Below are 22,768 nucleotides of genomic sequence, written 5' to 3' on the forward strand. Positions count from 1 at the left end.
TGTGGTAGATGGACACCCTAACCACTGGGCCAAAGTCCGTTTCCCTAGAGTACCATTTACAGGCCAATTTTGGCCACCTTCAAGGCTATTCTGTGGCCATGCAGTGTTGCAGAAGATCAGTTTCTCCTTCTTCAACACTTCAGTTGGTAGGGTTGTCCAGTCCTTGAGAATACACCCCAATGGGGAGTCTGTTGGTATGCTAGAGGCTGCACCTATTATTCTAGGAAGAATGAAGAAGCACCTTTTAGTCGACCATTCTGGCATCCCAGAGTCCTAATCTGACTAAAACCTTTCACTGCTCCACATAATTTGGAGCTGAAGCCCTGTCTCAGGACCTGAGAATTTTAATTTTCAGAGCATCCTTATGGGCGACCCAGGTCTTGGGAGTATTTGATTCCGGATATCAGATCAATGAGCCCAGGCTAAATTGGTGGGAGACTGAGCAGTGGCCCCAAATCAAAGCACCTAAGACATCTGTCCCAAGGAATATTTGGCTGCTCTCTGAATGGATGGGCCCAAGGAATGAGGGCCACTCAGTTTCCTGCTCTGGTTCTCGGCACCCCTACATTCCAGGATCTGAAACGGACTGCACTCTGAATCAAAGTGCCCAAGTCTTCAAAAGTCTTGGGAGACATTCAGAGTTACTTCTCTGGTTCCCACCACCCCAGGAATCAGAGACTCTGCCACTGGGCATTTCTGGGGCAGTTTTGGGCTTGGGAGACAGGCTGAACAGATTTCAACCTTAAGCTGCCAAGCCGAATAGTGCTTCTTCCTCCTATCCTCCCATAAGTCTTAGAGGCAGTCCTAGTTCTAAGACTTTACTGTCTGATAGCTTCCCAGTTAAACCAGCCATCAAAAGGCCATTAAGTGATTAGAGGTTAATTGTTCTAGCTAACAGGCTTTGGGACCCTGAGGCAATAGTTTCTTTGCTAGACAAAGGCACTTTCCCAGTTTCACAGTTTTTAAAAGCATTCTAACACAAACCTGCAAAGAGAAATTCAGTAGCAAGAAGTAGAAAGGTAAAACATGGGTAAAGGTTAATTATGCAAGGGTATCCTGGCCTGTGACACACCTGGGGAAGGGAACTCCCATGGCACCCATTTTGGCTCTGCCCACTGCCTTCCTGCTTCATTCCCCCAGGTAGCTGGGTGTGGTTAAATAGGAATGCTGCTTGCAAAAGCATGGACCCACTGGGAGGGGCAAGCCCTTGGCTCTCTGCCATTGCCATGCACCTGATAGGGGAGAGGGTGGGAAAAGGCAGTGGCAGGCAGGCCTGAGGACAAAGACTCCAGCTGCTAAAATGGCTTGAAAAAAAAAGCTTCACAGGGCCCAGTGCTCTGCCAGGGACCCTCTGTCTTGGCAGGGCCATGATTTAAGCCACTGCCCTATGACCCAGCTGTCCCAGCTGGGGACAGATTTCATAAGCCTGGGTGCACAGCATGGACACAGAGAATTACTGAGCCCCAACCCCTTCCCTCCTGGGATTACATCCTTTGGGGGCTCATAGGTGAACCCATTTAAAATAGAGAACCAAAGGAAGGCTTTAAACAAGTTGTGGACCATAGTTTCACTCACCAATAAACACCTAGACTGGCTTGCCAAACATATTACCAGAGTTTATTTAGGTTCTTAGCTATGCTGCAGAAATGAATTTCAAGAGCACACCAGGTGAGTTGGGCCAGTAATTTATTCAGATGGGGGGCCAGGAAGAGAAATGGGAGAAAATAACTGATCAGGGGTCCCAGGTAGAGATGAAGGGGCTGAAAAGTGATTAAGAGGGCTGATTTATAGATTACAATTACCCAATATAGGTTCTAAATTCCCAGGTTTTACTTGCGTGGCCACATGGCAGAGGAAAAAATGGCAAGAGCGGCACGCAGAGGGCAGGAACTGGTCCAGAGGCAAGAGAGCAGAGCTTGTGCATGCTCAGGCCCGTGCCTGGCTTTTAAACTGTTTTGCAGGTGAAGGTTCCAGCTGTTTGCTGTTTTGATTAATTATCCCACCCATCAATCCCCCAGTGAGGACCCAATGATAAAGCCTTTGGGAAATATCTGGGGCTTTTCCTGGCTTCCAGAAGAAGTCTTTGTTCTGGATAGCAGAATCTTGGGGGTAGGGTTCTTCCAGTGGCCATCTTGGGGGTTATTGATATCCACGTGGAATCTCTGCCAGGTTCCAGATCCACCCATTGATTCCCTATCTTACTAGCCTGCTTCATATTGTTCTTTCTTAATGATTTGATTCCTTCCCCCTTTCTCTGCCATTACTGTGCTATTATCCAAAGCTTATAGGATGAATCAAATCCGTTCAGAGGAGTTATTGTAGCATTATAAGTCCAGGGCTCTAACTGAAAAGATTCCAACTAAAGCATACTGTTTTAAAATTAACTTTGACAAAGTCAAATCCATCCAAAGGAAAGTACGTGAGTGGTAAGGGTCTTGGAAAACATATCATAGGAGGAACAGTTGAGGGAATGGAGACTATTAGATCTTGAGGAGATCTGGTTTATGGAAGGCCTACAATTACAAAATTGCAGAGTAAGAATTACCTATTCTGTATCTTTTACTCTAAATCTTGTCTTTTACAGATGAGAAAACAGACCAGAAAAGGGAAATGATTTGCTCATCTCCATCTAGTTTTGCCCAAGCCTATTTGTGATACAAAATAGTAATTTTATTCCTATAGTACCAGATTGCCTAATTCCAGTACTCACTATATAGCTCAGCTTATGTTTCTGATTAGTTGGTTGATTCCTGTTGTCAAAATGATGGATCTTCACTGCCATCAAATCTATGTGCATGTTGGAAAGAAGAGAAAACCAAGAGATCAACTCTTTTTCCATCCATCACTTCACAAATTCCTATTTATCCTTCAAGACTTCTCAAATGTCACCTCTTCTCTGAGCCCTCACTTATAGCCCTCCATTGAAAACTAATTACTCCCTCCTCTCTGGAAATACCTCACTGTAATGTCTTTTACATTGAATTGAATTATAATTGTTCATTAACACGTGCAGAGTTCCTGGGTTCCTCATCTTTTTGGCCCTAGCTCCTAGCATCTATAGGCATTCAATAAATGTTTATGAATGAATGAGTGAATGTCAAGGTGGATGGTAATGAGATTAATGGGAGGCAGGATGGTGCATGAAAAAAATCCTAATATAGTAGTAAAGGCATGGTAAGCCAAGTTCTACCACATATATGTTATGTGACCTCAGGGAATTATAGCACTTCTCTCTGCCAGAGTTAAATAAATGAATTATTTGTTCATTAATTCATTTATTTAACATTTACTGAGCTCCTACTTTATGCCAGGCACTGTTTTTGGTAGTATGGCAGTTTGAGATTATGAATTCCAGAAAAAGATTTAGATTATGTTTGTAAATTGGTCTATTCTTCTGGGTGTGATACCCTTTGATTGTATTAGAATCAGCTGAGATGGCTTTGATTAAATTATGTTAAAATTAGGGATTTGACTTGACCAGTCATTAGAGTGACTTAGTTTGAGCCTCCAGCCCCTTTTTGGGTTATATAAATGGACATTCAATCAAGGAGAAACACAGAAGCAGATACATGAGAAAAGAAAGAGAGCGCCATAGATATGAGCCATTCACTTGTTAGTTTGCAGCTGAAGAGACCAGAGTCCCTGAGCAGCTGAGCAGGCCCAGAAAGAAATGAGCCCTCCAGCCTACAGGTGAGATTGGAAGAAGCTGGGCGCATGGAGCCTTAAGAGGAAGGCTGAACCTTGGCAGAGTGTTTAACACATGGCAACAGACTTTGGTGAGTAACTATCCTTGAGTTGAACTCTTTAGGGCCTTGAAACTATAAGCTTTTACCCCAAATAAATACCCTTTATAAAAGCCAACAGATTTCTGGTATTTGCATCAGCACCCCTTTTGGCTGACTAATACAGGTAGTAAAATAATAACAGTAAGAAAGAGCCCCACCAGGCTGAGGGAGGGAGAGACTGATGAGTGTTAATGGTTTGGGATTTCTTTAGAACTTGATGAAAATGTTCTGGAATTAGATAGTGATGGACATACTAAAACCACTGAATTGTACACTTTAAAGTGACAACTCTTATGGTAGGTGAATTACAGCTCAAAGGAAATTCTTGCATTAAGTTGTTTGCATTCTAATGGGGAAGTGTTTCCTTTGACTGTTGCTGTATAACAAACCACCCCAACCCTTAATAGAGAAAGTTTCATTATGTTCATGGACTCTATGGGTCAAGAGTTTGGACAGAATGTAGTAGGGATAACTTGTCTGGGTTGTCTGGAGTCTCATTAAGTTGATAGAAAGCTTCGAGGAAGTGGTATGGGTGAGTCAACTAGGTGGGAGCTGGTATCATCTGGAGTTTTTTCACTCACATGTCTGATACCTGGTCTAGGATTACTCAAAGCCTGGGCTCAATTGTTTTTGTCCACCAGGCACCAACATAAATCTATTTAATCTGGGCTTCCTCACAGCATGGCTGCCTCAGGGTAGTTGGGCTCCAAGAGCATGTGTCCCAGTGAATAAGAAAGAAACTGTATGCCTTTTATGACTTAGCTTCAGAAGTTACATGGTGTCATTTCCACCATACCCTGATATTCAAGAAGTCAAATGCCAGCCAACTTACAAGGGAAAGGGACACAAACTTTACCTCTCAAGAGAAGTATCAAAGAATTTGAAGTCATGTTTTAAAACTACTACAGATTGGCAGAAAATAAATTAACAAATATATAAAATACTATATATAATATGTCTAATGGCAATAAATTTTATAAAGAATAACATATAGTGAGTACTGTACTATGGTTTGTGGATTTGGGGGCACATTTCTAAATAAGGTGGTCAGAAAAGACTTTACTTACAAGGTGGCATCTGAGCAAAAGTTTAAAGGAATGAAGAAACAAACTCTGCAGATACCTGGGGCATGACTACTCTAGTCAGAAGGAATAGCAGTGCAATGGCCCTGAGGCAGGAATGAGCCTAACATGTTCAGAGAATACCAGGAAGGTCAGAGGAGCTGGAGCCAATTGAGCAAGGCGGAGGGCAGCAGGAGACTGGGCCAGAAAGGTAATCAAGTGGGAAGCTCAAATCCTGTAGGGCCTTGTAGGCTACCAAAATGACTCTGGGGTTTACTCTGAGTGACATGGGAACCTGTTGGAAGGTTTTGAATAGGGGAGTGAATGTTGACAGAGGAGCCTAATATCAGCAACATTATTAGGGCATCTGACAAGGGCAGAATAGACAAAAGAGGGCAGGGGTAAAGTAAGGGTAAAGAGGGCAAGTTAGTAGGCTAATAATATTCAGGAGCAAGATAATGGTAGCAAGGGGTATAGTACAGTGGGGATGGGAGAAAAGGTCGTATTCTGGATATGTTTTTTAAATAGAGCAACAAGAATTTGCTACTGTATTGTATATAGGGTTTAAGAGAAAAATAGACTATTCAAGGATAAGTCCAAGTTTTTTTATTTTTATTTTTTGAAGATACAGAGATCACCAAAAAAATGTTACATTAAAAAATGTAAGAGGTTCCCACATACCCCACCCCTCACCCCCCCACACTCCTCCCACATCAACAACCTCCTTCATCATTGTGGCACATCCATTGTATTTGGTGAATACATCTTGGAGCACTGCTGCACCGCATGAATTATAGTTCACATTTTAGTTTACACTCTCCCCAGTACATTCAGTGGGTTACAACAGGATACATAATGTCCAGCATCTGTCCCTACAATATCATTTAGGACAACTCCAAGTCCTGAAAATGCCCCCACGTCACATCTCTTCTTCCCTCTCCCTGCCGTCAACAACTACTGTGACCACTTTCTCCACATCAGCGCTACATTTCTTCCATTACTAGTCACAATAGTTCTATAGTAGAATACTAGTAAGTCCACTCTGATCCATTTTTTCTCCTCCATCCTGTGGACTCTGGGATGGTGATGTCCACTCCACCTCTATATCGAGAGGGGGCTTAGATCCCACATGGTTGATGGATGCGATTCTCCTGCTTGGAGTTGTAGGCACTCTCAGTTTCCTGTTTGCTGGTTGACCATCTTCGCCTCCCTGTTAGCTGACCTGGGTAAGTCCAACGAACCAGAGAGTAGGAGTTGCAACTCTGCTGAGGCTCAGGGCCCAGCTGGCACATGGCCAACCCAGAGATTCAAGTCTCCTGGGTATACACCTACCCCAGCACCAACCACAGGTTCAGTAAAAGTGGCAGAAGAGGCATATGTAGAAAGGTCACATCTGAGCCCAACTCCATCACACTCAGGAGCACAAATTCCAAAGTAGGGCCCACTGAGAAGGCCCTGAACTCCAGAGCCATCTGCCATGACTATAGAACCTATGGGTCTCCATAATCCTCAGGAGCACCAGTAAGTCCAAGTTTTTTGACCAAAGCAACTGGTTGAGTAGCATGTTATTAACTAAAATGGGAAGACTATTGGAGGGATGAGTTTTAGGACAAAGATTAGTTTAGTGTTGAATATATAATCAGTTCTGCTGTAATGTAATATATGTGTTCCTAAAAATCATGGTAAAATTATGTATGGCTTATGGGAGCAGAGGGCTATTGGTACAACACTAAAAAACTTTATCAGTGACACATTAAAAAAAGAAAATATGGGAACAAATGCAAATGGTAGGACAGTTTTACACATTAAATGGTTAAGAAATACATAAATGCTACAATAAATATTGCACATCGTCTTGTAAGTGACATGAAGTTTGTTTGAGAAAGTAGGCATTGGGAAGGTTGCAGCATGATCAAAAATAGGACAGTAAGTTGTAATAAGAGTTATGGTTAATATAGATGTGGCTCATAGTTCTTGGTTCAGTTTGCCGTTGAACATCACAGTTAGGTCATCTTTCCTAGTCTTGGATCCTGGCTATTTTCCTGACTTTAAGACATAGGCCTTTAAGGAAGATTTTGGAAGTTGTAACAGTATTTGAAACCACTAAACCAGGCACTGATAATACTAAAAGAAGTCACGTCTACAAGATTTGGTGATTTCCTTTTAAGATATTAATATATAGATAGTGCTTTCTCTTTTATTATGTGGAAGTTTGCTCCTGGTTTTTCATCATTCAACTATCTGTATGTTCAGCCATCTTTCCTTGTATTTATTAAGGCCTTGTTCTTACTGACTTCACAGCACTTGAAGTTGTTCCAACCATAGACATTTCCCCACAGCATTTTTTATTATGATATGCAATGTGGATTTCTTTATGGTTATTGCTCAGGAGATATCACATATAGTGAGACCTTGTTTGCACAGCACTGTGTTAATGGAAAGTCACGCATATCAGAACCATGTTGTTGCTAAGATTTGTCAGTTACTGCAAACTGTGCAAAGGGAGGACATGGTTCTGACCTGCATGTGTTCCAGTTAACATGGTGCTTGTGAACGCAAAGGTCTCTTGTTTCTTTCAAAATACCTCATTGTTTCAAATTCCTCAATACTTCAATATTTCTCCTCTTGTGTGCACTGGCTGGCAATTTTGAAAAGGACTCTTAGATATGTTTGAGATATTGTTTGAGTGTGTTTTGACAGGAAATTCACAAATGGAAAAGAAGAGCAAAGCACAACTCTGTAAGTTAATACACAATGAGGACAGAATTGATAACTGGATTTAGCCATAAAGTTTTGGAGGCAAAAGCCTGACTGCCGAGAGTTCAGAGGCGAAAGGAAAGAGAGAAACTGGAGACAACAAATGCAGATAACTCCATCAAGGAATTTTGCTATAAAGGAGAGCAGAGAATTGGCATAATAACTGGAATGGGATGTGATGTCAAAATGGTTTTGTGAAGAGTGGATGTGGCTCAAATGGTTGAGCATCTGCCTCCCACATGGGAGGTCCCAGGTTCTGCTCCTGGTGCTTCCTGGAAAACAAACAAACAAACAAACAAAAGAAGCAAAACAAATGAAAAATACAACTCAGGGAAGCAGATGTGACTCAGTGGTTGAGCACTGGCTTCCCACTCAGTGAGGTACCAGGTTCAATCCTTGGCCCCCTGGTACCTCGAAAAAAAGGGGGGGGATGATTTGGGATTTTGTGAATATTTTTGGTTTTTGTTTTAAAATGGGAGAAACTAAAGCACACTTACATGCTGTAAGTAATGGTAAGAGGTAAGAGAAAAATTGATAATGTCCAGGGGAAAGGAAATTATTGCAGGAGATCATGCAGGTATATGAGAGGGGGTGAATGGTACCCAGGGTCCAAATAGAAGGCTTGGCCATAGATAGGGGTACAAACAGTTCATTCATGGTAACAAGAGGCATGGTGGAGAACAGGGGTGCAGGTATAGTAGATATGTACATGAAGTGGTAAAAGCTTGTGGAAATCCTCTCCTCATAGCTTCTCTTTTCTCAGTGGAATGGGAAAAAAATCATCACCTAAATAAAGATTGGATAGTGGGGAGGGACTGAGGAGAAGTATAAAGGTATAAAGCAGTTTTCTAGGAGATAAGAATGAACCAGGGAAATGTAGCTAGCTCTCTGAACAGCACTAAGGTGTTCATGAAAGGATAAAAGAGGGAATGGGCATGGAAAGAGCTTGGAATAGTGACTAGCACATCATAACAGTTCAATCAATTGTAGCCATTTTTTTATCATTCATTAATAATATGTGACATGTCTTACTTTGAAGGAATCTTTAGCAATCTTTTTAAAGGAGAAGAGATTTGATATCTGAACTAATGTAGCCACCTTACAAGAATTTTCCATGATCACTTCCCACAGTGGGGCCCTACTTAATATTAACTAGATCAGGGTATGTGGGCTAATTTAGTCATTTACTCTAGGGCTGCCAAACATGGTTGTTTTGGTTGTACTGTACACAACTCCAGGGGGTGACATCACATTCAATGCCACCCAGGCTGAGCTCTCATAGCACCCTATCTCCCTGGTAACAGTGGTCAAACTCATGGTAGATATATAACCCAATCATTCTTTCCCTGTGTAGTTATATAGAGTTGAGAGAGAGAGCAAGAAAGAGAGAGAAAGAAAGAGAGAGAGAGACAGAGAGACAGAGATCCTTCTTCATTGCTTAAGCTGGGAAGTGCTCTGTACCATTATCCAGTAGATGATTTCAGTTGCTTTCTGATGCATATCTGACTGAAGCTCTCTATTCCTTCTTTAGACCATACTGAATATGCCCAGAGCACTTTGAACACTTACTGATTGCTTCTTCTTTTTTTTTTTAAGATTTATTTTATTTATTTCTCTCCCCTTCACACTGCCCTCCCACCCCGGTGGTCTGTTCTCTGTGTCCATTTGCTGCATGTTCTTCTTTTTGTCCGCTTCTGCTGTTGTCAGTCTCTTTTTGTTACATCATCTCTTTTTGTTGTGTCATCTTGTTGTGTCAGCTCTCCGTGTGCGTGGTGCCATTCCTGGGTAGGCAGAAATTTCTTTCACGCTGGGCGGCTCTTCTTACAGGGCACACTCCTTGTGCATGGGGCTCCCCTACGCAGGGGACACCCCTGCGTGGCACGGCACTCCTTGAGCACATCAGCACTGCGCATGGGCCAGCTCCACACGGGTCAAGGAGGCCTGGGGTTTGAACCGCAGACCTCCCATGTGGTAGACAAATGCCCTATCCACTGGGCCCTATCCACAAGTCCGCTTCCTGAATACTCTCTTGTCTTCTCACTTCTCCCATCAGTTGAGTTATATGCTTACACAGAGTCAACTATGTTTGTTTCCAAGCCTGTTTATGACTCTTATTCTTTACCATAGTTATATAACATGACTCATGCTATACAAATCAGTGATATGTGAATGTGAAAAGAGAGTGGTGACTATGAAACAAAGTCAAATATTTTGGAATCACTAGATAAAAAACAAAACTCTACACAGAACAAAGTCACTATCAATTTAAGTGTGGGCAAGAAAATTTTAAAAGATTGAAAAAAATCTGGATTTAAATGCACTTTTAACTTACCCTTCCATTATAAAGAAACCAAAAGTGGAAATTATAGGTAATACACTATACAGTGGTTTATGTATAAGAAATAGCTTAGAACTCTAATCAGAATGAACTTGGCCCTTCATCAAAAGAGTGGTGAATAAATGTACATTAAAATATACATTAAAATCAGTAGCAAACTACTTTCAGCTCCTTCAAAAAATCATGGCTTTTTACCCACAGGCCTTTTAATGCTATTCCTTTTGTATTCACTCTCACTCTCAAATTCTTCTCCTGGTTAAATCCTATTCAACGTTTAGGTCTCCCCATCGAAGGCACTTCTTCCTTGTAGATGTCATTTTCCTGCACCCTCCCACCTCCTCTTCTCCCATCTATATTTAAAGCCTTCTTCTGCATATCAAAGCATGAAGTACTTCCCCTCCTACAGAATATATCATATATATTATGGTTGGTAGTCTACTTATCCAATTGTCCCATCAACAGTCAGCTCTGCAAGAGCAGAGCTATACATTCATTGTATTATACTCAGTTCTAACTGAAGTTCCTGGTTCATAGTTGGTTCTCAAATATAGCAGTTACTGAATGCTGAATGCTATATTTAAAAGGTAGCAAGGAGGTACAACTAGAAATATTCAGTTGTTGATGGATAAAATGACTATTCATCATTCAGATTAGGGATAAATACTTTAAAAAGTGAAGGGTACATGGGGATGAAAGTGATATAGACTGTGAGTATATTCAAGCTTCAAGCTTGCATAGTTTTTTGAAGGCCAATTACATGATATAGGCTCTATAGCTCTGTGGGTAGTCAGGAAAGATGTGGACAGTATGTGTATTCGAGCTTACCTATTGTCCTAAAAGCTGAAACCTGGCTGTAAGAAACTGAAACATGATCCAAAAAAGAAAACCCCCTCACATTTTCATGCCAAAATCCTCTCCTGGCCCCACCCCATGTGTCTCTTGTATAAAAACAACCTAAAAACCTTGCCCGGGGCTATCTTTGGACATAAGTCTGCTGGCCCAGCCAGCTGTTAATAAATCTTCCTTCTCAGAAGAGTCTCCCATCCTGGTCTTCAATACTGCAATCACGAAATCCTCTCTAGTGCCACAACAAAAGTAAAGAGTGAAGCTAATCAGAGATATTCCAGTGGTTGTAATATTAGATCCTGTGTGAAGAAAGGCAATTTGAACCATAGGGAGATGATCAAGTCAAATCTCTCAAAACTCAAGAGTAAGAATGTGTGTCTCCAGTATTGCTAAGGGAAATTGGCTGGTGGACTGCACACCCTGTTTCCTTGGTAGGTACATCCCTACCATTAGCCACCACAACCATCCACCTGACTTCCCTGCCCTAACTCAGTGTTTCCCAAGCAAACCCCCAATTGTTGTTTGGAAGCTCAGTCAGACTTTCTCCCAAGAGAGGACAAAGTGCTGATGCATCAAAATAAGTGTATGTGTGTTTAACTTGATTGTCATATCCTCATTTGTATGATGGTTGTAGCAGTTTGATATTATTGATGAATTACAAAAAGAAACATTGAATTATGCTTGTAATCTGATCTGCACCTGGGCATGATTAACTTATGATTAGGGCATGGCAAAGAACAGAGTTAAGGGGTTTCTGATTTTGGAGTTTTGATGATGGAGTTTGATGCTGAAGACTTTAACTGGAGCCCCAGGAAGTCAGCACACAGAGGAAAGAGAAGCCAGTCCCAGGAATAAAGGAACCTTGAACCCAGAGAAAAGCAAGCCCCAGGAATGTAGGAATGCAGGAAGCCTGAACTCTTGCAGACGTTGGCAGCCATCTTGCTCTAAATTGACTTTGGTGAGGATAGTAACTTATGATTTAAGGCCATGTATCTATAAGCTCCTACCCCAAATAAATACCCTTTATGAAAACCAACCAATTTCTGGTATTTTGTATCAGCATCCCTTCACCTGACTAATACAGTGGTCTTTTCAAAGGTTGAGTAGACCACATCAATCCCATGAGTATGATCACTTCTACACTATCTGATAAAATGGAATTTCTTGATCAAAAGTTCAAATCCCAACACTAGCAAACGGTAACTATCTTAAGGTCTGATTGACTCATGAATGTGTCTGAGAGACAAGCCAACCTCCAACTTTGAGATTTCCATCTTCTCTCTCTTACTTAAGCAGAAATCATCTTTTGAGAATGTTAAAGCTATGAGAATGGCTAAAAGTAAAGTATAGCATAATTACACAGAGTAAAAAAACAGAATCATTTTTTAAATGTCAACCGTATGCTAAAGAAATTGTCTCTATGGATAAATGGCACTGAATTTGTATATTACTCTCCATATGAAAAATAATATATCAAAGGGGCATTCCTTGAGAAAATGCCTTTCAATATGCTCAATATTTCAGAAAAGCACAGTGATGCAGCAAGTTTTACACAATCAGGTTAGCTATCTGGCTTTGGTCTTTCCAGGGAATCTCACTTTCTGACAATCTGTTGAAGATCTTGAGAAGCATTGGATCCCATTACTCTTAAGATCTTTTCCCCAATAGAGTGGAGAACAAAAAAATGCTGCAACTTAGTTCTAATCTTTACTCACATTGATTTGATGTCAATTCAAAACACAGGTAGACTTGGTCCACCTTTTTTTTCTGGTAATTTCATAACCAGCTTGCTTTATCATGATTTCAAACAGCCTGCCTTTAGCTTTATTCCAGTTCCAACATTTACAGCAATTTACTTTTCATCAAAAAATAATTATGGTTGGATAATTTTCCTCTTCTTCATATTCTTTCCCTTTTTCTTGCCTCAATTTAAGGAGTTATTTGGCTCTGTTCTCATTTTCTCCAGGTAGTTTTGCAGGAAGACTAGAACAGCAGTCACCTAGAGAAAGGTCTTACTTTGTCTTACAGAAGGAAGGACTCCTTCTCCCCATTTCCTCTCTCTCCCAAGTCTAGAAGAAGGTCTGATGGCCTGCTTGTGGAGATAAAATAAGGGAGAAAGTGATAGAGAAAGTAATTTAGAGAGAGAGAGATGGAGACAGAGGCGAGATCTTAGAGAGAAGCCAAGAGTCTAGCATCTCTGATGGACAATGAATTCATGGTGCATCTGGAATGTGAAGCATAGGCTGCTGAAAAGACATCCCCATGCTCCAAGCGTAGCAGGTCTTCAGTGATATATAGACTAGAATGATGGACATCTTAGTGGTAGCATGTGTGGACAACCAGAAGTTGTTCCCCTGCTCTCCTACCTCCCCTTCTGGAGGTCTTAGAACTTCATAGTATCCAAGAACTCTGGACCCCACCTTGGGAGGATAGAGAGAAGCCCAGGAAAATCTGAGATTATCAGGACAACTGCCTTGGTTCTGTAGGCTGTGTCTAATGTGTCCAACACAAAACTGCCTTGCCAAAGGTGAGGGTATAGAGTGGGTGAAATCTAAAGTGTTCTCTGCCCTCCAAGCTCTGCAACTAGAGGAAGAGGCTTTTCAGTAATTTGTGCATCCTGGAGTGTGTTGGGTGATTCTGCTACCTGGAAAGGGTGATTTTTGGAAATTAAGTGCTAATGGAGCCCTGAAAGTTCACTATTGCCACCGACCCAGAGTCAGAAATTAACATGAGTTACAGAAAAGTTATATTCTTCCATACCTGAACTGTGGATGAGATCCATACCCATTGCATTAATGTTTACCACGCCTATTAATGGATTGATGAGAAAATTCAAATGACCTAATGTATGAGAAGAAACTGTTTGAAAACTGGTGAAATGTACACAGGCTTAAGGCATTATTAAAAGCTTTGAGGGTGGCGGACTTGGCCCAGTGGTTAGGGCATCCGTCCACCACATGGGAGGTCCCCGGTTCATACCCCGGGCCTCCTTGACCCGTGTGGAGCTGGCCCATGCGCAGTGCTGATGCGCGCAAGGAGTGCCCTGCCATGCAGGGGCGTCTCCCGCGTAGGGGAGCCCTGCGTGCAAGGAGTGCGCCCTTTAAGGAGAGCCGCCCAGCGCGAAAGAAAGTGCAACCTGCCCGGGAATGGCACCGCACACACAGAGAGCTGACACAAAAGATGATGCAACAAAAAGAAACACAGATTCCCATGCCGCTGACAACAACAGAAGCAGACAAAGAAGTCACAGCAAATAGAGAAAACAGACAACCAGGGAGGGGGGAGGAGGGGAGAGAAATAAATAAATAAATCTTAAAAAAAAAAAGCTTTGAGCTTTTTGACCAGAACACTTCTTTTCATGTATGTTACATGCTATCAGCATGAAACATTGAATTTCTCGTGGTTGCACTTTACTTGGAAGTGAGATGGTCTAAGCCTACAAAATTGCATGTGCACTTTATTTATGCCATTGCAATTGACTCAGTTGAACTGTCATTCTAGGCCCGTAGAGCATTTATTTGTTTAACAAAGACAATACATGTTCTATGTATTATTAAATAAACATTGACGTTTGTGACACTAAAATTAAAAATAGAAAGTACTACGAAACTCCATTAAATACTTCCCAAAGAACTCAGAAAAACAAACTTTCACAATGCCAAATTAATTTCCTCTGTTGGAATGCCAGACCAGGTTTAAAATGAAAATATTGTATGTGTGTAAAACTGAATGGTTTGCCCTGTATTGTCACTGTAGCTATAATTAAGTTACTTAATAGAAAAATTTCTTGGGATGTGTAAATTCTTTTAGAGAACAGTTCTGTAAAATGCCTTTTTGGCATCAATTTCAGTGAGCTCACTCTCCCCTTATTCTTTTGTTTAAAGACGATAGAAACTGGTAGGAGGAAAAACACAGGGGAGGAAAGGTTGGAGCCTTGAGGACAGCCTGTGACAGGAAGTCCCAGTGGAGCAACCCACAGTTACAGGAAGTAAGAAGCTTTTCTTCCCAGAGTCTTTCGCAGCTGTGTGGATCAAGGAGGCCACATTCTTGGAGTGACCTCCACTTAATTACTCTTGCCAATACGGCCCAAACTTTGTCCTCAAAATTGCAAGAGTATTTTCTGATGTTAAAAGAAGTTTTGACTCCTCACCTCTTAGAGCCACCCCCCCACCCCCACCCAAATAGCCTTGGAGTCTCCTCTCCTTGAATAAACCATCTCCTGAGACTGTTCCCAGGCACAGGATTGAAGAGCTTGGTACAACCAAAACAGCCTTAAAAGAATGAATATCAAACTGAAAGACTGCCAAGTTTTACACATTCTTACTGTCCACCTTTTTCTGTCAAAGTTTAATATCTCAGGAGGGCTCCAATCTGATTTGATAAAATTTTGTATTAATTAATAATAAAAAAGTTAGAAGAAACACAATTCTTGGCCTAGAGTCTGGAATTATATATATTTTAGTCATTGTATAGCAGAACTTTTCTAATACCCTGGGCAGAATTATGTCATGGCAAGATATGTTTACTTTTTTTTTTTTTTTTAAAGATTTATTTATTTTATTTAATTCCCCCCCCTCCCCTGGTTGTCTGTTCTTGGTGTCTATTTGCTGCGTCTTGTTTCTTTGTCCGCTTCCGTTGTTGTCAGCGGCACGGGAAGTGTGGGCGGCGCCATTCCTGGGCAGGCTGCTCTTTCTTTTCACGCTGGGCGGCTCTCCTCACGGGCGCACTCCTTGTGCATGGGGCTCCCCCACGCGGGGGACACCCTTGCGTGGCACGGCACTCCTTGCGCGCATCAGCGCTGCGCATGGCCAGCTCCACACGGGTCAAGGAGGCCCGGGGTTTGAACCGCGGACCTCTCATATGGTAGACGGACGCCCTAACCACTGGGCCAAAGTCCGTTTCCCTATGTTTACTTTTGACTGTTAAAGAGGAAATGTGATTTCAAGCCTTTATAAGAAAAGAAATGCCTTTACACAAACAAACAACAAAAACAATCAAACAGCTTTGGTCAGTCAAGAGAACAGAATTTTTTCAGCGGTAGGAATGGGTTTCTCTTAAAACTACCACCTTTGTTTCTAACTCATACCATTGCAATTGACTCAGTGGAAATGCTCAACTACCAAATAAATTTTGGCCTTTGGGGAAGCTATAACAACTCATCACTTAAAGGCACAATAATTTTTCTAGGCCCCTGGGTGTCTTTAAGTAAATTACAGATCTAAGGTGACTTTGGGGTCCAAAAGAGTATAAGCTTTTCTCAAAGAAGGATTAGATTGCTGGATGATTGGACTACCTGCTCTTCTCCCCAGGAAAATCAGAACCAATATGTTTTAAATTCATGTTTAATTCTAGGGGGCTGCTGTGTATCAATGTCATGAACCAACTTTTGCTGAATGGTAATTATAGTTTTTGTATAAGAGCTTGATAAAACTGATTCTTCACTTTGAAAGTTTCCTAACGTTAGACCTATATGTTACCAGATTTTGCCTAGGTTCTTAACTATGCTGCAGAAATGAATTTCAAGAGCAGGTCATGTGAGTTAGGCTAGTAATTTATTAAGGTAGGGAGGGACAAGAAATGGGAGAAAATAACAGATCATGGGTCCCAGGTAGAGAGGAAGGGGCTGAAAAGTGATAAAATGGGCTGATTCACAGGATACAATTTCCCATTATAGATTATATATGCCCAGATTTACTTGCATAGTGATCCAAGTGGGGGAAGAAGGCAGCCAGAATTGGGGTCCAAAAGCGAGAGAGCCATTAAGACTTTGAGCTTACTTTTTAAACCATTAATTATTCCACCCCTTTGCTAATGGTAGAGGAGGAGTTCCAGCTGTTTGCTGTTTTGATTGATTACCCCACCCATCAATCCCCTGGGCATCTCCTAGCTTCAGGAGGAAATCTTGTTCTGAATAGCAGAATGGGGGGAGGGGGGTGGCTTCCAGCAGCCATCTTGGGTCTAGTGATGTCCACATGGACTCTCTGCCAGGTTCCAGATCCATCTATTGATTCCCTATCTTACTAGCCAGCTTCAAATGATTCTCAACTTTTTTTTTTCATTATTGTTCCCCTTAGGACACTTCCTTAGGTATTTACCCCCTACCAAATTGCCGCCCCCCCGCCCCCCCCCCCCCCATGAAATTAAATAACAAGAAACTAGGGAATAAGCTTTGTTAGGTAGAGTTGAGCTTTGGAGAGTCATCAACCATTTTCACATTTAAGTTATTGCCACTGTTGACAATGCATGCTTTGGACCAGGGTTTCTCAACCTTGACGCTGTCATCATTTGGGACCAGATAATTTTTTGTTGTGGGGACTGGCCTGTTCATAGTAGGGTGTTTATAGTATTCCTGTCATCTACCCACTAGACCAGGGGTTCTTAAACCAGGGGTCCATGAGCTTGAATTTAAAGTAAAAAAAAACGTTATTCTTGTGGGGACGTGTTGGTGTGGGTGTGATATATTTATTAAATAATATACAGTATGGTGTGGACTTAGTAAGGTGTCCATGGTTTTCACCTGACTGGCAAAGGTGACCATGGAACAAAAAAGGTTAAGAAACCCTGCACTAGACAGTCCATGGTTAAGACACGCAAAAAACAAAAAACAAAAAAACAACAAAAAAAACCCACTCCAGACATTGCTAAGATTACCTCCATTTGAAAACCACAGCATTAGACATAAAAACACTAAGAAAATGTATCAAACTACAGGAATAAGGTGGAACAGCATTTTAAACAAAAGGCAGGAAAGACCATTTTAAAAATGAGAATCAAGGAAAGAAGTAAGAAGCAGAAGGCCAGAGTGAGGAGAGTGACGGGGAAGTATGCGCACAGGAAGGAAGTGGTTGGGACATCAGGCCCACTTACTCATTCTCCTGGAGGTGATCTCACTCTCCTACCCATTCTGTCTCCTCTGCCCTCAGGCCTCCCAACACACTGAGATCCTGATGGCAGTTTGTTCCTTTATGTTTTATTTATAAATGTGTGGGATCAGTTTCGACTTGTAATCATTAGCTTAGCTTTTAGTGGTAGATTCTTGGAGAGCTTGTCCAGCCTTTGGGTTGGTTGCTAGACAACTGGGCTTCAGTTTTTAGCTGGAGTTACTGAAGTGAACAAGAACCTCGAGTTCCTTGCCAAATCCCTTTTTGTAATTAGTAGTACTCATCCCCAACTAACTGATTCTCAACAAGTTAAGAGATTATCTAAACCAGTAATTCACAAACAGCCCCACCCTTGCTTCAATCAGCACAATTACGCTTTAATCTGTTTGAGGCATATGCATAAGATTTTATTTGAAGAATGAACTCCACTTAAAATAAAAACACTGATCTTTGAGGGGTGTTTGCAACATCCTAGGACCTCACTTTGCATGCAGTGCTGAGAGAGCTCAAGGGGATCAGAATAAAAGCAAATAAAATATTTTACATCTGCCTTTTTACGTGTTCTCCTAAGGAATCCTGAGGGTCTGAGGGCTGCCCTTCGAAAACCACCAATCAAGATGTTGGAATTTTTTTGTTTGCTGTTGTTGCTGTTGATTTTGGTTAGAAACTTGCACACTGATGACAGGCCCACTCAAAAAGATGGGTATCAATAGCTCAGCATCACTTGGAATTTTAACAGGTCTATTTAGATTGGTATGATCAGATTTCACCTCCACCTATAACATCTGGAGAAGACCAAGGAGATTTAGTAAATTATAGTAGAAGTGTGTAAGAAATAAGAAACAGGAGGAAAGGGTTTAAGAATGAAAATTTGTTGCCCTGAAGAGGAAAGGCCAAGAAATGCAGGAAAGGGAGGAAGATAGTTAATAATTTAAATGTTTTTAGGTATCTTGAATCTTACAGACATTTCTTTTTCATAGTAACCTAGGGTGGAAAGATTACTATTTGTCCCCTAATGCTCATTCCACCCTTCTTCCATGGTAATAAAAATTTCTGTGGGACACAGCCACTCAGAATAAATTCTAAAATTTCCAGCCACCTTGTATATGGTCATTTATCCAAGTGTTGGTTTTGGGGATAAATACTTTGTGGTAGACTTTGAGACCCTTCATTCTCTTTTTTTCCCCTTGCTAGAGAGCAAGCATGGTAGCTGGAGCAGGAGCAATCATCTTTAAATGTGAGGTGACCTTGGGAGTGAACACTACTAAGGGCAGAGCAACCAGATGAAAGGAACATGGGTACCTAATACCGTGGAGTACCATACCCATTCCGGACTGACATCTAGGCTTTACATGAGAGATTATAATAAACTTCTAACTTGCTTGAACCTTTATTAGTTGTGATTTTTCTGTCACTCCCAGCTTTACCTAACCCCAAATTATAAACCTGGAAACCAGATAATATCCTTCACAGATAAGATACCTGAGCCTCAGAGATGTAAAAATAACCCATAGCCATGCTGGTAAGAAGCCCAAATGTCAAACCCATGTACTTATGCTACATTGTGCTTAAATTACCACATAAATTTAGAACTGGATATGTCCTTAGGTGGAAATGAAGCTTATTTTAAAAAGGATATTATATTAGCATTCTCCATTTTGAAGACAAAAAGAACATAGATTTATTTTACAGTAGGAGTTGGCTTGACCTGTCATCACCTGATCCTTAATTAAGAGATATAAAGCTCCATCATTGAAATTAAATCTGTGGTTTAAGTATAAACTTTCCTGATTAAAAAAAAAGATGGTCTGAATTTATTCAATCTTCTTTGAACAAATGTTCAATGAGTCCCTCCTCATTGCTTTGCACTGTTCTGGACAATGGGGAGACAGTAATGACCCAAACAGATAAAATTCCCTCTCCTTCGGGCACCCAATTTTTCTAGTGGAAGTAGACAGACAATAAATGAAATAAGTAAAATGATAATATTTTAACATTTTAGATGGTGGTAAGCACTATGAAGAAAACTTAAAGCAGGGAAGGGAATTAAGGAATGCCTGTAAGATGGTACGGAGGAAAAGGGTTTGCCTTTTAAACAGAATGGTCAGGGTAGGAATCACTGAGAAGGTGATATTTGGGCCAAGATCAGAAATAGGTGAAGGACTAAGCAAGGTGGATATCTGAAGGAAGAGCATTTAGGTAGGAGGAATAGCCAGGACTCAGGCCTCAAGGCAGGAGTATGACTGCTGTGTTAGCATAGCAAGGAGGCAAGTGTATTTAAAGCAGAGGACAAAATACGGTATAATGATAAGGTCAGATGGTGAAGGATCTTTGACTCCCAATGAGGTGGGAAATTAATAGAGGGTTCTGACCAGAAAAGTGAAATGATCTGAGTTAAATATAAGAATAGTTCAGATTGCTGTGTAGAAAATAGACTGGAGGTGTAAGAGTGGGAGTAGAAAGACAAGTTAGGTGGCTATTGCTATACTCCAGGTAAGAAATGATGACTGACTTTGATTCCAAAAATCACAGAGTTAGATGTTATTAGACTAAACCTCCCAGAGATAACAATTATAAACTGTGGATAAAATATTTTTTAAAAATTATTTTAAGGCACTAGAAACTGACTAGAAGTAGGCATAAACTTAAGACAATTCAGTGCTTGAAAGAAAAAAACCACACTGGGTGAGGTTGAGTAAGTTTCAGCTACCCCATGTCGTATGAACTTAGAAAGCAAGCACAGTGTTACTACCTTGTACAGTCAGAAAATAGAATTTTGGATCTGCCAGAGCAAAAAAAATTAAGCAAAGAAATCTCAGAAAAGAAGATAACAGTGAGGAGATCCAAATCTATATATAAAATTCATTCAACTCCTTAGATGACTCCTGAAGTCTGCACATGGATAGAAATAAAGTCCAGTGGAAAACAATTGCTAGATGACCATAAGAATGGACCAGAGATTTTAACTACTGCTCACAGAGGGGAGGTATTTTGGAATTTAAGTCTGGTCAAGTTAACTGCTTGCTAGAGCAACTATTAATACATAAGACAATCCAAGTTTTTCAATAACTTATTCAAAATTTCTCATATACAATCAAAATTACTAAATTACTAAAATTACTAAAAAGAGTAAAATAAAAGTAGTAGTCATGAGAAGAAACAGGAAAATGTGCCTTATAGTCAAGATAAAAAAAGAACCAATAGAAATCAACTTCTAAATGACCAGGTGTTGGAATTAGCAAGCAAGGACTTTAAAGCAAGTATTATAAATACGTTCAAGGACTTAAAGGAAAATGTAGTCATAATAAGTGGAGAATATCAACACAGAAATTGAAACTATAGAAAAGGTGAAAGGTCTAAAATTGAATAGTATAATATATCAAATGAAAAATTCACTAGATGGGTTTAATGATATATTGGAAATAATAGAAGGATGCTTCAGTGATTTTTAAGATAAATCGATAGAAATTACCTAATCCAAAGAACAGAAAGGAAAAATTTTAATGAATAGCATTTATGTGACCCATGGGACAATATCAAATTCTGTAATATTTGCGTAATTAGAGTTCTAGAAGGAAAAGAGAGTATGGAACAGGAGACCTGCACTACTAAAAATGGCATCAGAAGATTTTTTTCCAAACTGAAGGGAAATGAGAACAGATAGAAACTCAGATTACAGAAAGGAATAAAGAGCACTGAAATTTTATATATATATATATAAAATATATTTCATATATATATAAAATACATGACAAGGATAGCACAAAGACAGGAGGAGGTAAGTGAATCCAAACTGTCATGAAGTTTTTACATTTTATCTGAAGTGGTACAATATTAACTCTAAGACTATGTGAAGTTGGCTTAACATGTAAAATTCATTTAATATAATTTACCTCATAAATAGAAAGGAGGGAAAAATTATAATCTTGATGCAGAAAATGCATCAGAAAATTTAATACCCACTCATAATAAAAACAAAATCTACAAACTAAGAGTATAAGGGAACTTTCTCAATTTGATAAAGGGTGTCTACAAAGAAACCTACAGGTGGGAAGAGGATGTGGCTCCACTGATAGAGTGTCTGCCTCCCATATAGGAGGTCCAGGGTTCAATACCCAGGGTCTCCTGGCCTGTGTGGTGAACTGGCCCATGCGCAGTGCTGCCATGCGCAAGGAGTGCCATGCCACGCAGGGGTGTCCCCTGTATAGGGGTATCCCACGTGCAAGGAGTGCACCCCACAAGAAAAGCCACTCTGCACAAAAAGTGCAACCCGCCCAGGAATGGCACAGCACACACGGAGAGCTGACACAGCAAGATGACACAACAAAAAGAGACACAGATTCCCATGCCACCTGACGAGAATGCAAGCAGACAACGAAGAACACATAGCTAATGGACACAGAGATCAGACAACTGGGTGGGGGGAAGTGGAGGGGCAGGGAAGGGGAGAGAAATAAGTAAAACATAAATCTTTAAAAAAAGAAAACTACAGGTAACATCATACTTAATGGCAATATATTAAACATCCCTTCCCCCCCCAACTGAGACCAGGGAACAAGGCAAGAATGTTTACTCTCTCTTCTATTTAACAGTGCATTGGAAGTCCTAGCTAGTGTAATTAGGCAAATAAAGGAAGTGAAAGTCAAAATTTTTGGAAATTAAGAAGTGAAACCATATTTATTCACAGATAATATGAATATTTATGTAGAAAATCATAATGACACTATGGCAGGCACGCCTTAAGGAGTCCCCCAGTGAGTTACCCCCTTGCTTGACCCTTTCCCCTTAAGTTTGGGTGGAACTTTTGACTTGCTACAGCTCAATAGAATATGGCAAAGTGGATAGAATAGTTACTTCCTTAATTAGGTTACATTTTATAGTAAACATGGTAGTCACTCCTGTGATTACATTATATTATATAAGACTCTGTCTTAGCAAATTTGAGTGAGAGAGTCTTCTGTTGGCCTAGAAGATGCAAACCACCTTGGAGTGAGAAGGCCTGTCAGAGTCCATGTGGCAAGGAACTGTGAGCAGCCTCTAAGAACTCCAAGCAGCCCCTGGAACTGGCGAGCTAACAGAGACCTCAGTCCTACAATCACA

This window comes from Dasypus novemcinctus, chromosome 7 (assembly GCF_030445035.2).
Source record: "Dasypus novemcinctus isolate mDasNov1 chromosome 7, mDasNov1.1.hap2, whole genome shotgun sequence".
Taxonomy (NCBI): domain Eukaryota; kingdom Metazoa; phylum Chordata; class Mammalia; order Cingulata; family Dasypodidae; genus Dasypus; species Dasypus novemcinctus.